The sequence below is a fragment of the Schistocerca gregaria genome, chromosome 3 (assembly GCF_023897955.1).
Source record: "Schistocerca gregaria isolate iqSchGreg1 chromosome 3, iqSchGreg1.2, whole genome shotgun sequence".
Classification (NCBI taxonomy): Eukaryota; Metazoa; Arthropoda; class Insecta; order Orthoptera; family Acrididae; genus Schistocerca; species Schistocerca gregaria.
In genome coordinates, this window is record NC_064922.1 from 104521380 (window position 1) to 104539102 (window position 17723).

Sequence of the window (17723 nt, forward strand, 5' to 3'; positions counted from 1 at the left end):
TTCATTAGCAGCTGAGGAATTAGGGTCCGCCCCGCTGACTCCAGCTTATTGCGTCCCGCTGGCACTTGCAGTGCGCGTCTAGTACACTTCACACCGAAAGCGGAATTAAACCACGGAGCTGGTACAGGTACACTTCGGGTAGACTACTGGACATTAAAATTGCTACACCACGAAGATGACGTGCTACAGACGCGAAATTTTACCGACAGGAAGAAGATGCTGTGATGTGCAAATGATTAGCTTTTCATTCACACAAGGTTGGCGCCGGTGGTGACACCTACAACATGCTGACATGAGGAAAGTTTGCAACCGATTACTCATACACAAACAGCAGTTGACCGGCGTTGCCTGGTGAAACGTTGTTGTGATGCCTCGTGTACGGAGGAGAAATGCGTACCATCTCGTTTCCGACTTTGATAAAGGTCGGACTGTAGCTTGTCGCCATTGTGGTTTATCGCATCGCGACACTGCTGCTCGCGTTGGTCGAGATCCTATGACTGTTAGCAGAATATGGAATCGGTGGGTTCAGGAGGGTAATACGGAACGCCGTGCTGGATCCCAACGGCCTCGTATCAGTAGCAGTCGAGATGACAGGCATCTTATCCGCATGGCTGTAACGGATCGTGCAGCCACGTCTCGATCCCTGAGTCAGCAGATGGGGACGTTTGCAAGACAACAACGATCTGCACGAACAGTTCGACGACGTTTGCAGCAGCATGGACTATAAGCTCGGAGACCGTGGCTGCGGTTACCCTTGACGCTGCATCACAGGCAAGAGCGCCTGCGATGGTGTACTCAACTACGAACCTGGGTGCACGAATCTTTTCAGATGAATCCAGGTTCTGTTTACAGCATCATGATGGTCGCATCTCTGTTTGGCGACATCGGGGTGAACGCACATTGGAAGCGTGTATTCCTCATCACCATACTGGCATATCACCCGGCGTGGTGGTATGGAGTGTCATTGGTTACACGTCTCGGTCACCTCTTGTTCGCATTGACGGCACTTTGAACAGTGGACTTTACATTTCAGATGTGTTACGACCCGTGGCTCTACCCTTCATTCGATCCCCGCGAAACATTCCAGCAGGGTAATGCACGACCGCATGTTGCAGGTCCTGTACGGGTCTTTGTGGATACAGAAAATGTTCGACTGCTGCCCTTGTCAGCACATTCTCCAGATCTCTCACCAATTGAAAACGTCTTATTAATGGTGCCCGAACAACTGGCTCGTCACAATACTCCAGTCACTACTGTTGATGAACTGTGGCATCGCGTTGGAGCTGCATTGGCATCTGTACCTGTACACCCCAACCAAGCTCTGTTTGACTCAATGCCCAAGGGTATCAAGGCCGTTATTACGGCCAGAGGTGGTTGTTCCTGGTACTGATTTCTCAGGATCTATGCACCCAAATTGCGTGAAAATGTAATCACATATCAGATCTAGTATAATATATTTGCCGAATGAATACCCGTTTATCATCTGTATTTCTTCTTGGTGTAACAATTTTAATGGACACTAGTGTACCATCGTTAAAGCTCGGCGAAGGTATTCCTCGAACCATCCGACGAATTATTTTGGTACGGTCTTTGCATCGACATCTACCTCTGTACCTTAGAACAGGAAATCTAGTGAATTAAGGCTCTAAGCACTATGGGTCTTAACATCTGAAGTTATCAGTCCCCTAGACTTAGAATTACGTAAACCTAACTAATTTAAGAACATCACTGACAGCCATGCCCGAGGAAGGATTCGAACCTGCGACGGTAGCAGCAGTGTGGTTCCGGATTGAAATGCCTAGAACCGCTCGGCCACAGCGGCCGGCGTGCATTAAGGACAGCGCTCTGCTCATGTAACCAATATTAAGCAAGCTTAACGAATGTACGAACGTCCGGAATAGGTTCCCAGATGTGAGCGCTTCAAAGATTTCTTAGGTAATACAACCCAGTATTTTGTCCTGGAATACAGGGGTTCATCAGAGACAAGGATCTCGTCAGGATTGCACCAAGAAAGTCTGAAATCTCTGTTGTTTTGTATATAACAAATGAAATGGCGGACAGGGTTGGCAGCAATCTGCTGTTGTTTGCTGTCGATGCTGTGGTGTACCGAGACGCATTGAAGTTGAGTGGCTGTAAAGTGATACAAGCTGACTTAGACACAATTTCTAGTTGGTGTGATGAATGACAGCTGGCTCTAAATGTAAAAAAAAAAAATAATGTTGATGAACAGGAAAAGCAATCACGTTATGCTAAGATATAGCACTGCAGTAATTACATGCACGCAATGGTGCCAGCTTGCAACAAGATGTGTTATATTGTTTTCATATTATTTTGTTCATCCACCCGCCGGGTTAGCCGAGAGCGCTAATGCTCTGCTTCCTGGACTCGGGTAGGCGCGCCGGCCCCGGGTGCAATCCGCCCGGCGGATTAACGGCGAGGGCCGGTGTGTCGGCCAACCTGGATGTGGCATTTAGGCGGTTTTCCACATCCCCCTAGGTGAATACCGAGCTGGTACCCACGTCCCACCTCAGATACACGACACGCAGACATTTGAAAACGTTCACACTATTTCATGGCTTACACTAGACACAGACAGCTGGGGTACACTAATTCCGCCCCCAGGGGTCCGGGATGGCAACAAGAAGGGCATCCGGCCACCCTCGGTCACTAACATCGCCAAATTTCATAGTAACGAAGCCGACCCAGCGCTGGAGTGGGACAAAGGCCCAAAGATGATTTCGTCCATCCCCTGTATAGTGCAGGCAGAATAACGTGGCCGGTAGGTGCACAGTCGGCAGGACAAGCATAGGGAGACGTAGTAGTGGACGGTTGTGGGCAAGCTATCAGTGCACTGTAGGGGGAATACTGACCGCTGGAAGGAATGTGCTGCTCTTAAGGTAAAGCCTTCACTCGTAATTTTTTCCATTAATAAGTGGATCTCCCCATGCCCACATTGGCATGGTGACCGTCCATAAACATATGTCACGTCTGCTTTTTTAGTATCTAGGAAGAATTCCGCTGAAAATGCAACAAAAGCAGCAATTTATTTTAGACTGACTTGTTAAGCGCCCGCATCTCGTGGTCGTGCGGTAGCGTTCTCGCTTCCCACGCCCGGGTTCCCGGGTTCGATTCCCGGCGGGGTCAGGGATTTTCTCTGCCTCGTGATGGCTGGGTGTTGTGTGATGTCCTTAGGTTAGTTAGGTTTAAGTAGTACTAAGTTCTAGGGGACTGATGACCATAGATGTTACGTCCCATAGTGCTCAGAGCCATTTGAACTTGTTAAGAATTTGTCACTTCCAGAGAAGCGCCATGTGCGGCGAATTGTGAGTAACAGCTACATTTCTCTTGTTCACTTGCTAAAATTTGGTCCCTTTGCCAACACAGCTGAATTTTCACAATGTCACCTCACTAACATGTTGCCGGCCGTTGTGGCCGAGCGGTTCCAGGCGCTTCAGTCTGGAACCGCGTGACCGCTACGGTCGCAGATTCGAATCCTGCCTCGGGCATGGATGTGTGTGATGTTCTTAGTTAGGTTTAAGTACTTCTAAGTCCTAGGGGACTGGTGACCTCAGCTGTTAAGTCCCATAGTGCTCAGAGCCATTTGAGCCATTTGAACTAACATGTTGTACAGACGCAATGCGCGAGAATCCTGAAACAGTGGGTTATTAAGTTTATTAAGTGATGAACTGAGGACAAGTATGGTCAATTGTTTATGAAAAACAACATACTTGGTACAAAAATAAATGTGTTATGTTCTCAGTTATGTTGTTCCAAAACCTCAGAATTTTTCGTTTCTCAGCTATCTATGTCCCTCAAAAATTGCATTCTTTCACAGCAAAAACTCTCTAGTTAATGGGGTAGCATAGCAGATAGCGAAGTTTTGCGTAATAGCCATATGGTAAAACAGTCTCCTCTTTCCTGCTATCATTTGCCAAAATCTCGTTTCGATATGTCAATCTGTTTATGAGAAATGTTGCAATTATGTATATATCATTCTGATTCTACCGATAGCGTGCGCGATCGCAAATGAGTGCGCTACATAAGACCATTTTTGTTGAGATAGCTGACAGAGACCTCCACCCAGGTCTGAAGAAAAGTTCAATATGTTAGCTAAATTTCATGTGCAATAACATATTATGCAATACGTACCAAAGGCAAAATCATGGCGAATCCTATTTTTCATTGCAGTCTTCTTCGTATTTTGCGGAGTGTTTTACTTGTATGCAAATATCTCAATAACTATGACTATTAACAAATTGATGGACACTGTCATCATTAAGGTAACGTATACAAGCTGGTCCATTGCTCGTGACTGGGTCAAATACCTCACGAAATAAGCGTTAAACGAAAAAACTACAAAGAACAAAACTTGTCTAGCTTGAAGGAGGAAACCAGATGACGCTATGGTTGGCCCGCTAGATGGCCCTGCCATAGGTCAAACGGATATCAACTGCGTTTTTTTAAAAATAGGAACCCCCATTTTTTTATTACATATTCGTGTAGTACGGAAAGTTAGTAGGACCACTTTTCCCGCTTTGTGATAGATGGCGCTGTAATACTCACAAACATATGGCTCACAGGTTTAGACGAACAGTTGGTAACAGGTAGGTTTTTAAATTAAAATACAGAACATAGATGCGTTTGAACATTTCATTTCGGTTGTTCCAATTTGATACCTTTGCGAAATTATCGATTCTGAGAACGCATGCTGTTACACCGTGATTTCCTGTAAATATCACATTAATGCAATAAATGCTCAAAATGATATCCGTCAACCTCAGTGCATTTGGCAATACGTGTAACGACATTCCTCTCAACAGCGAGTAGTTCGCCTTCCGTAATGTTCGCACATGTATTGACAATGTGCTGACGCATGTTGTCAGGCGTTGTCGGTGGATCACGATAGCAAATATCCTTCAACTTTCCCCACAGAAAGAAATCCGGGATGTCAGATCCGGTGAACGTGCGGGCCATGGTATGGTGCTTCGACGACCAATCCACCTGTGATGAAATATGTTATTCAGTACCGCTTCAACCGCACGCGAGCTATGTGCCGGATTTCCATCATGTTGAAAGTACATCGTCATTCTATCATGCAGTGAAACATCTTGTAGTAACATCGGTAGAACATTACGTAGGAAATCAGCATACATTGCACCATTTAGTTTGCCATCGATAAAATGGGGGCCAATTATCCTTCCTCCCATAATGCCGCACCATACATTAACCCACCAAGGTCGCTGATGTTCCACTTGTCGCAGCCATCGTGGATTTTCCGTTGCCCAGTAGTGCATATTATGCCGGTTTACGTTACCGCAGTTGGTGAATGACGCTTCGTCGTTAAATAGAACGCGTGCAAAAAATCTGTCATCGTCCAGTGATTTCTCTTGTGCCCAGTTTCAGAACTATACACGACGTTCGAAGTCGTTGCCATGCAATTCCTGGTGCATAGAAATATGGTACGGGTGCAATCGATGTTGATGTAGCAATCTCAACACAGACGTTTTTGAGATTCCCGATTCTCGAGCAATTTGTCTGCTACGGATGTGCGAATTAGCCGTGACAGCAGCTAAAACACCTACTTGGGCATCATCATTTGTTGCAGGTCGTGGTTGACGTTTCACATGTGGTCGAACACTTCCTGTTTCCTTAAATAATAACGTAACTATCCAACGAACGGTTCGGACACTTGAATAATGTCGTCCAGGATGCCCGTTGGGCATTTTGATCACAATAGCCATACATCAACACGATATCGACCTTTTTCGCATTTTAACACGGGTAATGTATCACGTACCAAATATCGTCCGCCCTGGCGGAATGTTACGTGATACCACGTACTTATACGTTTGTGACTATTACAGCGCCATCTGTCACAATGCGACAAAAGTGGTCCAACTAAAACATTCATATTTCCTTACGTACTACACGAATATGTAAGAAAAAATGGGGGTTCCTATTTTTAAAAAACCCAACTGATACCCGTTCGACCTATGGCAGCGCCATCTAGCGGGCCAACCATAGCGCCTTCTGGTTTCCCCCTTCAAGCTAGAAAAGTTTAATTCTTTGTAGTTTTTTCGTTTGATGCTTATTTCGTGAGATGTTTGGTCCGGTCACTATCAATGGACCACCCTATATAAGGAACGCAGAAATGACTTTTTTTAACAGATCGCTTCCGTAAAATCGAAAGATTGCAGGGCATACGCCACGATTCTGTCAGTGCAGTGCGTCACCAACTGGCCGAAAGCATGCAGTGACCTCCCCTTCCGAACGAACGAACGAACTCGCCTAACGCTTTGGTAGGAAATTTGTCACTGCACTGTGGTCGACATATCATGTGCAGACTCTACACCCTGTATTTAAAGAAATATTTCACAGCGGTATTCTCATTAGATACCCCATCTGAATGCTCTTTGTGACAGGTTCGTGTCTGGCCTTGCGGAATAAGGAGACAGGTCTACCACCACGTGTCGGATGTCGACAGTTTCAGGATCGTAGCCTATAGACACTGGTCACCGTATCATGATCAGATTATCCACTCTGTATTTAAGGTAAGATTTCACAGTTGGTTCTTCATTCAGAAATCCCATCTGAATGCTGGCTCTTTGTTATGCGTTCGTGTTATGCCTCGTGGAAGAAAGAGAAAGATCTACCACCACTTGTCGGACTTGGACAGTGTCAGGATTGTGGCCTGTCAACATTGTGGTACATCGTTTGCGTTATTGCTGTTCATATTTGCCATGTGAATATGCAGCTGACGGGTTCGGGAGAGGGGGATGGGAGCCATATTCTGCGCTCCCCAGGATCTCAGTGGCCTTATGAGGCTAGTGCCCGAGAGGACAGACATGTTAATCATTCTGTCGTGCAGGATGTACAGTCGTGTCAAGTTCCTTGAGTCAGGAAATCAGTCTGTTTCCGTAAACCAAATATGCAGACAGTGCCGACGGCTGGAGCAGCATGGACAGTCAGCATGGAGGTCATTGGTATGGCTTACATTGCTGCAGAAGCTGACAGAGACGCACTGCTGGTGGAGGGCTGGAGACTGGACAACATTGTGATATCTCACCCTCTTTTCAGACGACTCTCGGTTCTGTGTACAGCATCGTCCTGGACGAATCCACATGTGGAGGCTCAAAGGAGAACAAATGTTACTAAATTCCATTCGTAATCGTGATACATGCCCAGAAACTGAAATGGTGATACGGGATGCCACTGAATGCACAATACGATCACCTCTGATTAGCATAGCGGCTAATCTGTCACATTATTGACGTGTTAAGGGCGGTAAGGTAGGTGGCGATACCCTACCTTCAAGGCTCTTTTATTTTTTACGAAACAACCGCTTACGCCTTTCACAATGTTGCAAACGATTTCTACCAGCCAATGGTCTTCAGCTAGGAGCATATGCTAGAAACACTTTCTGTTGCGTTTTTAGCTATCTTCGGAAGCTCCATGTCGTTATCTTTCGACAAGATAATGCAAGACCGTACATTGCCCTTGCGGTCCTGGCCTACCTCCAAACACAGAGTGGTCTACAGATCTCTCATCCACTGAAATCAGCTGGTCACGGCTTGCCCAGAGACTGCTCATCATTGCTAGCCTCTACGACTGACAAACACTGGCGCAGAGTTGAACAACATGGAATGATGACCCTTTATCAATCACCCCAATTCAACTCGATACCCATCCGTATTTGAGGCATTGCCGGTGACAGAGGTGGCAAGTCTGTGCACTAAATTCCCACCCTGTATACGTCCGCATCGCCTTAAGTTCAAGCCACATTCTTCGTGCAATATTGTGTACGCGCAATATGTTTGATTTCATTGTTTTCCGTGCAGTTTTAGTATCCAGCAGTGTATTAACTTTAACGGAAAGTATTGACTACTCATCGATCTTAACAACACTAGTCTTTACGTATTTTAGTATGGGATCGAAAACGCAGATCTAGAGCGTGCAAAATTCTACCATTATTTGCCTATTCATTGTAATAGCTCGCTCGGTATTAGCGTGACTGCCATACTGAATATTTTTATACTAGTCTGTGAAGTTAAACACAATATATAAGTTACAAAATAAATCTGAATATCTACAGCGAAGTCGAAATTATGAAGTTGCATGGTCGATCTCTCAAAAGAGCAGAGGCCAACTGACTTTTATTGGTAGTTTCGAGAAATATGTTTCACTGTTGTGATGTTGTGGGCATTGTCACACGAATAATTACCTACAAACTCTTGGATACTTCGGCATTTCAGTTACTCGTCGGTACCACTACATCCGATCATACTGCAATCGTTTTATGCATGGCAGTTTTAGATGGTTACGCAGTTTACAAGAAATTAATAACATATTGTTTAATTAAGATGTTTATGCTTTGGATAAAAAGGGCACATAGGAGTTAACTTTGTAAATAAATCTAAAGTAATATGTTAGGCGAAAATATTGCAGAATTCGATAAGGTGAATTGTCATTATCAACAGCTGCTAGTTTTTGCCTGTGAAGGCATTCATTACGAAGCTAATTACTGATGTCTCTCTGTGAAACTAATTGGATTTCATCTAATTAGACGAACTCTCACAGAATGTGTGCTAATACAACACAGATAGGAAACAAATAACAAAAGATCTTTATCATCAAAAATGCATTGAGAAGACAATGTTAATGTCATACTTCATCTACATAAATGTTCCACGTATCCTTTTCAATTATTACAGTTCAATATTTGCTATCAATATTCATAATTAACCGGCATGTGTACTAGTTCGAATTATTAAAAAAAACTTTTTTGTTTTAAATTCAGTGCATCAGTATTTGTAAAGTGACTCTTTCATATAGTGCTCATTAAAAAATGACGATCATTCCACTTCGGACCTGTGGAATGGTACATTAGCTTATTTGTTTCAGTTGTAAATATTTGTCATGTATTGTTTGTTTTTCTGACACGTTCTACATCCTGGAGGACTTCCTCATTAGGGATCAATTGGAATGAAAGTAAATCTAATCTAATCTCTAATCTAATCTAATCCAATCTAATAGGTTGAAGATATGTGTCCTGCAACTCGTGTTCGAGACTGGACGTACAGTTCCTCATATTACCAGGAGCAAATCTGTCCAGAGCCTACTCTGCTTTCATGCAGTGGACCTTCTTTTAGTGGGAGCTCTCGCAGTATACCGGTATTATGAATGGAGACACCCACACATCTGAGCAAACCGTCTCTCATAATGCAGAAGAGTAACCCCCACGCCCCCAATAATACGGATGCCTGCTTGACCGAAAAAGATTGGGAAGAGTTTCCTGTAATCTTGTTGCCTAAACAAAGGGAATATTTATACTTCCAGGTACTCCTCTTAAGTACTTACGTAGCTGAAGATTTAATCACTCCCTTGTGTACAATAAGGAACTCCAAACGTTGTTCCTATGTAGGTTATGTTGTGATACGAAATATTCAGTCGTACCATTGTTGATCTTTCCAGCGGCAACGATGTACAAGTCGAAATCATTCTATAATCCAACTGTGATTTATTATTTTAGGGTATTAATATGTAATGTTCGCATTTAACCATAAGAGGTTACATTCTATTTTGTTCCATGAGAGGCGCAGCAAGAAACTGGCAGCGAAGACAGTCTTCACATCCGAGAGAGCAGTTAACGTCACCGGACACATTCATTCTAGTCGGCGGGCAGAGGGATGAAGAAGGCATCAAGAGTGGCAAGTTATTGCTATGCCTACTTTTGGTAAAAATTAATAAAGAAAGAGACATAATTTGTACTGTAAAACTATTCAGTAGGTCTTGAGATCTTGAAATGTCAGGGTTGTAATCTGATCTTGTTATTAAAAGTTATTCGCTGAACGAAGACGCTGTATACATTGTGTTCCAATAAAAACATTCTGAAGTTGTGGAATTAATTTTAAGATACTTGTATTCTCATTTATCTTGAAAATTTTGTGAAGAGGATCTTCGAAGAAGTGGTACCGGAAAAAGTAATGCCATTTTACGAAAATATAAAATTAAAGATGAGATTCAAATTGATGCTAAAGAAAAAAATTAAAGTTATCTTTGGTTTATAAAACCGCACCAAGTGAGCAAGTAGATTTTATTAATCTGATTGGAGGCAGGAAATCAGTTCAAAGTGATAATTACTACTGAAAGTTTCTTTAGTTAGAAAGGTTTAAACTGTTCAGTTACCTGAGTGTTAAACTTTAAAACCAGTTTGCATTATTTGAATGCTGGGCATTACTTATCAAATTATGTCATCCAGCTGTACGGGAAACAAATCATAGGGATCATAAACAAGTTGTGAAATTATTTTGAATGATATAATAGGCCCATATTTCTCCCGTAAGTGAAAAATATTTGAAACTGAAGAGTCAGTGTTTGTAAAGAAATTGACGATACGCTAAGTGTTTTTTACAGAGCAAAGATATTATTACTAGCTCAGTTGACAAACAGTAGAAAACATAGACCATATATAACACAGACCGCGCATGTCCCTATCTCTGCTTTGTTAAGGCTTGAAACAAACATGTAAGTCACGTGACTCGAGGGGAGAAAGTCGAGTTCCTGTCATTACGTGCTGAGTGAAGTGGTGCTGACAGTTACAGTTTTTCTCATTTTAGCTGAAATCAAGCGTTGATTTTGACAATTCAACAAACTGTAGTATTACTGTTACACGTATAGTAGTGCCGTTACGGTGGTTTCTCCGAAATACGTGATAATAAGGGAGTGGGCCATATCCACAGGAAAAATTAGGTGACAGGTACCAGGCCACAAGTATTTTCAAGCCCAGTGCATATCTTAGCCAAGTGACAGAGGATGTAGGATCATTGTGCAAGGGTTTTACAAAGCAGGATCGTGTTGTGGTAGTGGGTGTGGGGCGGGGCTGGGTTTTGCGAGATTGAGATAGACGTGTGCCGGCCGCAAATTAATCTTCACCTACCTCAGAACGGCGTCTGCTCGATGTCTTACAAGAGGATGCAAAATGAGCCTTGATAAAAAACACCATATAATATCTACAATTATGGAGGTCGTGCAACTTAGTAATGAAATAAAATTCTACAGAAAAACAGTCATTAAAAATTTTTCGGGCGGTAAGAAAATGGATTGGCTTCTGGAAAATAATGTCCACATTTACACTATTGGCTATTTTATTCACGTTCAGATTCCGTACACTCATTTCACACGCACAGCAGCCAGAAATTTGTCCAAACCCGACCCGAATTAAACAACGTTCTCACAGTCATTAGTTAGAAAATGCTCGCCAAACAATGCTCAGTGGTTGAATACTGCAACATTCCACGCAGATACTACGAAAGCCAAATTTTCACATGCGAATGTCATTCCAACAATACAGTTCTAAAACTTCCAAACTTCACAAAACTGTCCGTAACTACATCAGCGTTAGTCACGACACGTATCAAACTCAAAGAACTCAGTGTTCCTTCCTTTTATACATTACTTTGATTCGCGTTCAAAGCTAGCGAGAGATTCCTTTCTTGTGGCCTCACTCCCCGTGTAACTATCAGGTATCTAGCGGGAACCATCTCAATTCTGATTGACAAACCAAACTCGCTGCCAATCAGAATGCTCGCTCATGATCATACTCGTGCCAAAACTGGTCTGCACCACTCCTTACATACAGATGCATCTAAGTCATTCTATATACAAATATTAAAGTAATGTTTAATGAACGAAAACGAACAAACAATTATTCTGGAAATATTCTTTAGATGCAGATTTTACTTCAGCTGACTTCCTGGCTGCTCTGTTACAATAGCAACCACACCTAGACATAAGTCATCAACAACGAGGGTAATTTCCCTCGGATCAATTTCCAATGACAGGCTTGTGTAACTCTTGCAGGTTACTTAAGACGGTATGTAATGCAACATTACAATTTGACAAGTGCCCCACGTACACACTCTCATTCATTCACATTTACTGCCACAACAATATTAGACACAAATAATAATTTTGTCTGATTTTTATATTACGACAACGAAAAATAATTAACGTTTCAATATGAAAATCTCAATCAATTAATTCTGCACACAGAGAGTTCTGCTTATGTTTTCCAATTATACCAAAAGATCAACTATTGTATTTCCAAGCTGAATATAGTTTCCTAAGTGTCTGTTTTTTTACTTTTTTTAGAAATTTTTTTCTATCTCTGAAGGTATGATAGTTATAAAGCTGGAATTTGGATACAATTTACTCCTGAATGTCAAAAGGTAGTGTACCGATTTTGAAAATGATTGAATAATATTTAGTATCATTTATTTATGTTCTTATAGGTGGTGAATGTACGGCCACTAAGAACTGACACAGGAGCTCTTCTCACGCAGCCGTAGTAGCAGGTGTACATGACTCATTGGCTAAGACACAGGTGGCGGTTTCTTTCACAGCCTCCTGCTCCAATACTGCGGGCTGTATAGCATCAAATGTTATCACGCATTAACTCACAACATTACAGGTGGAACGAGAAACAGTATTGACAGGAATCAGGGCTACAATATTGAGTGTGACCTGGTAAAAATAGCATCTGCAACAAACCATACAAATGTTGGCTTCGTTCCTGCTTTCATGCGGTACGACTGGACCCAACTGAACAGGTCTGTCAAGAGGGTTAATATGGAGCCAGATCAGCTGCTTCGGGTGGCTACTTCGTCAGGCATAAGTTTGGTTCCTATTGATGGTATTGATAGGTAAGCTTCACAAGACATGGCCCGCTTCTCAATAGGAAAGCAGAGGGTAAATTGGCTGGGATGATAGCAAGATCTTTAAGGGAGGGGGGGCACTGAAACTCATGGGGGTACTTTTATAGGCTAAGATCAGTGTCCAGTCATCCTACATTGATTGAAATTAAGCTTAATAAGAAGTTCAGACAGGCAGGTCCTAGACATGTGAAAATATCACAAGATTCTCAAAATAGTACAGTGAAAAATAACATTAGTATGTCACAAGATTCACATAAAAGCACAGTGCAAAATAACGTTAATATATTGCATCAGAATATGAGGGAATTAAAAAAAATTAGATGAGCTTCTTATTTGTTTAGCATATTTAGAAACTAGGGTGGAATGGATGTACTGTGCCTGTCTGAACATCATATAGTCACAGGTATGGAAATCATAAATGTAGGTAGATATAAGCTTTCAGCACATGTAAGTAGAGACACTATGGAGAGGGGAGGAGTTGCAATATATTTTAAAATCAGTCATAGTGTGAAAAATTTGTACACTAAATTTTTTTGTGTAGAGCAACATATAGAAGCATGAGCATGTGTGCTTAAACTAAATAATGGCACTAATTGTAGCTGTATATAGGTTTCCACTCTGAAATTTTTAGCTATTTTTGAAAAACTTGGATTCTTTGTTGTACTACCTGTCAGATAGAGGAAAGCAAATTATAGTTTGTGTGGATTTCGACGTACATTTTCTGAAAGAGTCCAATAGAAAGCTTGACTTTGAAGTGTTAGTTGGTTCTTTCAGTTTGTCACCAGTTATTGACTTTCCTATTTGGGTGGCACAGGAAAGCAGCACACTGTCAGATAACGTTTTCATAGACCAAGATGAATTTGATCAAATAAAAACTTTTCCTGTTAAGAATCGTCTGTCTGATCATGATGCACAGCTCCATACAGTAGTGATAAACAGTCCTCCAAAATAATGCATTCCAGTAACGATTTGACAGTCCAAAACTTTAGGGAAAGCTTGCAACAGTTAGACTGGAATGAGGTGTGCAGGGAACATGAGGCTAAATTAAAATTTAACCTGTTTCATGATACCTTTGTGAGTATATTTGAAAACAGTTTTCCTAAGAAAAGTGAGAAATGTAATTGTAAGAAACCATGTAAAAAAACATGGCTTACTAAAGGAATAAAAAAATCCTGTAAACAGCAAAGGGAAATGTATCTTATAGCTAGGAGAAGTAATGACCCCAAAATAGTGAAACATTATAAAAACTACTGTGCTGTATTAAGAAAAGTTATTAAAAAGTCCAGAAGTATGTGAATAATGTCTGAGATTAGCACATCTGATAATAAAATTAAAACAATTTGTAATATTGTTAAAAGGGAAACAGAACGACTGAGAGTACGGGAAGACTGTATTTCTATCAAACACAATGAAAAGTTTGTTAACAAGAAATCAGAAGTAGAAAACATTTTTAATAATCATTTCAAGATGGCTGCATGTTTGTTAGCCGAAATATCGTACCAAGATGTCAACGTGATCCGGCTGCAAGCCTGAAATATGATGGACCAATCAATACGCCAGGAAAACTTCAAGATACACATTTTTAAGTGTTGTAGGGGAAATAGGATCAAGATGCAGTATATGGAAGAGGCAGTACCTATACAATTTGATAAAATTGAAATTCAACCCACCTCTCCTACTGAAATTAGGAAAATAATAAATTCCCTCAAAAGTAGAAGCTCACATGGAATTGATGGCTTTTCCAACAGAGTACAAAAACTTGTTCCCAACAAATAAGTAGGATTCTCAGCCACAAATGTAGTAGCTCACTGAAGCAGGGCATTTTTCCAGATACACTGAAATATGATATTGTTGCATAAAAAGGGGATAGATGTGATGCTATGAAGTACCGCTCACTCTCACTTCTGACAGCTTTATCTAAAATTGTTGAATAAGTAATGTATTCAAGAGTAGCATCACATATTCGAAAAATGAAGTACTAACAAAATGTCAATGTGGTTTTCAGAAAGGCTGTATATGCTTTCACTGATCAAATATTAAATGCATTGAATAACTGAACACCACTCATTGGGATATTTTGTGATCTATCAAAGGCTTTTGATTGTGAGAATCATGAAATTCTTCTAGATTAGCTTAAGTATTGTGGTATGAATGGGACAGTGCACAAATGATTTAATTCATACTTAACTGGAAGAATGCAGAGGGTTGAAATTAAAAGCACAGACTGTCTACAAAATCCAGCAGAGTTCTCTAACTGGGGAGGTATCAAGAATGGTGTCCTACAGGGTTCAGTCTTGGGTTCCTTATTGTTCTAAATATGTATTAATGACTTGCCACTCTATATCCATGAAAATGTAAAGCCGGTTCCTTATTGTTCTTAATATGTATTAACGACTTGCCACTCTATATCCATGAAAATGCAAAGCTAGTTCTTTTTGCTGATGATACAAGTACAGTAATCACACCAAAGAAGAAAGAATCAGCTGCGGAAATTACAAATAATGTCTTCCAGAAAATTATTAAGTGGTTCTCCGCAAATGGACTCTCACTAAATGTTGAGAAAACACATTTTATACAGTTCTGTACAGTAAATGGCATAACACCATTGATAAATATAAACTATGAACGGAAGTCTTTTGCTAAGGCAGAATACTCAAAATTTCTGGTGTGTGCATTGATGAGAAATTTAATTTGAAGAAACACATCGATGATCTGCTGAAATGCTTAGGTTCAGCTACTTATGCTGTTAGGGTTTTTGCAAATTTTGGTGATAAACATATAAGTAAATTATCTTACTAAGCCTATTTTCATTTACTGCTTTCATATGGTATCATATTTTTGGGCAATTCGTCATTAAGGGAGAAAGTGTTCATTGGATAGAAGTGTGTAATCAGAATAATAGCTGGAGCCTACCCAAGATCACCTTGCAGACATTTATTTAAGGAACTCAGGACATTCACAGTACCTTCGCAATACATATATTCACTTATAAAATTTGTCATTGATAACCCATCTCAATTTAAAAATAACAGTGAAGTGCATAGCTACAAAACTAGAAGAAAGGATGATATTCACTATCAGAGTTAAATCTCACTTTGGCACAGAAAGCGGTGAATTATGCTGACACAGAAATCTTTGGTCATTTGCTAAGTAGTATTAAACGTCTGGCAGATAGCCAACCAACATTTTATAGCAAATTAATTAATAATAGGTGAATTCTTAGATATGAAGTGGTAACTGTAAAAAATTTAATTAATTCATTAATTACTTTGTGTAAAGAAAACTTATGTTACAGTGACATGTGCCACATCATTACGAAATGTCGTATTCATGATCTGTGGAACAAGGATTAATGTATATATGTATGTGTTGTCCTTCTTACATTGACAGCACTTTTTAACAAGTGACTGAATCGCTGTTCTGTAATGAAATACTTTTTTTTCACTGTGAATTCTTGTAGTCCACATCTTCCCCAGGAGTGGAAGACAAAGTAACAATTTTGCATTCAGCATTAGTTTTCTAACATTTCATAAGAATATGTGTGAAATGTTTTAGTATGCTTTTGTAGAAAGGAAATTCGTTTATGTGCACAGTATCAGGTATTTACACAAAATAAACACATATATTTTCTGACTTTTGCTTAATCCAGTACAGGTGCCGAAACTATATCAACATAGGAAGTATCACATATTACAAAACATTGACTTTACTTGTGTAGTGAGCTAGATATTAACGATACATCATCTTAAAATCTTAGTCATTCATTAATTATTACATCCAAGGACCAACATCCACCCTATCTTTCAACTCTTGGAAACACCTCTACAAGAATTTTGAAATAGTTCTCCTTCACAATTGAGATTTTCATCCGTTTGCGAAATGTGTAGGGCCAAAATAAGACTTCTCTGGGCATATATGAGGGTCATTAATTATGCTACTCATACAAAGCACAAAATTTGATCTGTAACAAAAGTACACTGGAGATAGAGAACCCTCAGGGATGTGGGATGAGTTGATCTACAGTAACAACAAGTAAATTGTAGACATGCTGTATCAACATTAATGAAGCTATCTATGTAGGGCATAGTTATATTTATACCCAAAGAAGCTACTTAATTAAAGTAAAAAGAAAGTTTCACTTGAAAAAAAGCTGCAGCATCCACAATTGCACTAAATACTCGCTGTTTGCCTCCCACTGGCAGCTTAATACTAACTCGATTACACTTAAATTGTTAAGAAAAAATAGTTACTTATATCTGTAAAACTGAGTCTTACTTGCACTGCATCACTATTTAACATATAGCTTTACAACACAGATTCGTACCTAACAAGTAACCAACAGAACTTTGTAATTATCGAATATAGATCTCCAAGTAACAAACAGAGTGGCTAATTTAAGTGTAGTTTTCTTTTGAATTAATAGAAATTCCAAATTCTTACTTTGTATTACGTAGGAGCTTGCTGAATACCATACCTTTGTAGCAGAATGCATTACCCCTCTCAGAACACTGGGCAAGAATGCAAAGTTCATATGAAAACTGTTTTGATTGCATTGTATTGTGTTAAGTCCTTCACAGTTCAGCTGAAATTTGTTTTTGTTGTAAGTAAAAAATCCATTAAGCAGTACAATTATTAGGGAGTAAGAATTTCAAGAGTGTGGTTATCTGCTTTACACAATAGCCTTCCTGTTCACTTCTTGTGAATAGACGCTATTTAGTACACAGGTCCAAACACTTTATTTACTTAACGTGCCCTGCCCCAGAGGACTCATTTACAAAAGAGTGAAAATATGCTAGCACCAATACCCAACACCCCCACCCAAAAATTATCATTTACATAGACATCAATGTGCACCCTAAACACTTTAAACAGACATTAATCAAGCTTGATACCGCTGTGTTTTTCTTAATATTATACCACTGTGTTTTTCTTAATGTTATTGTATATTTTTCATAGATCAGCTGCCCTCTCAGAAGAATGAGATACAGCCTTATTTTAAAAGGATCATTA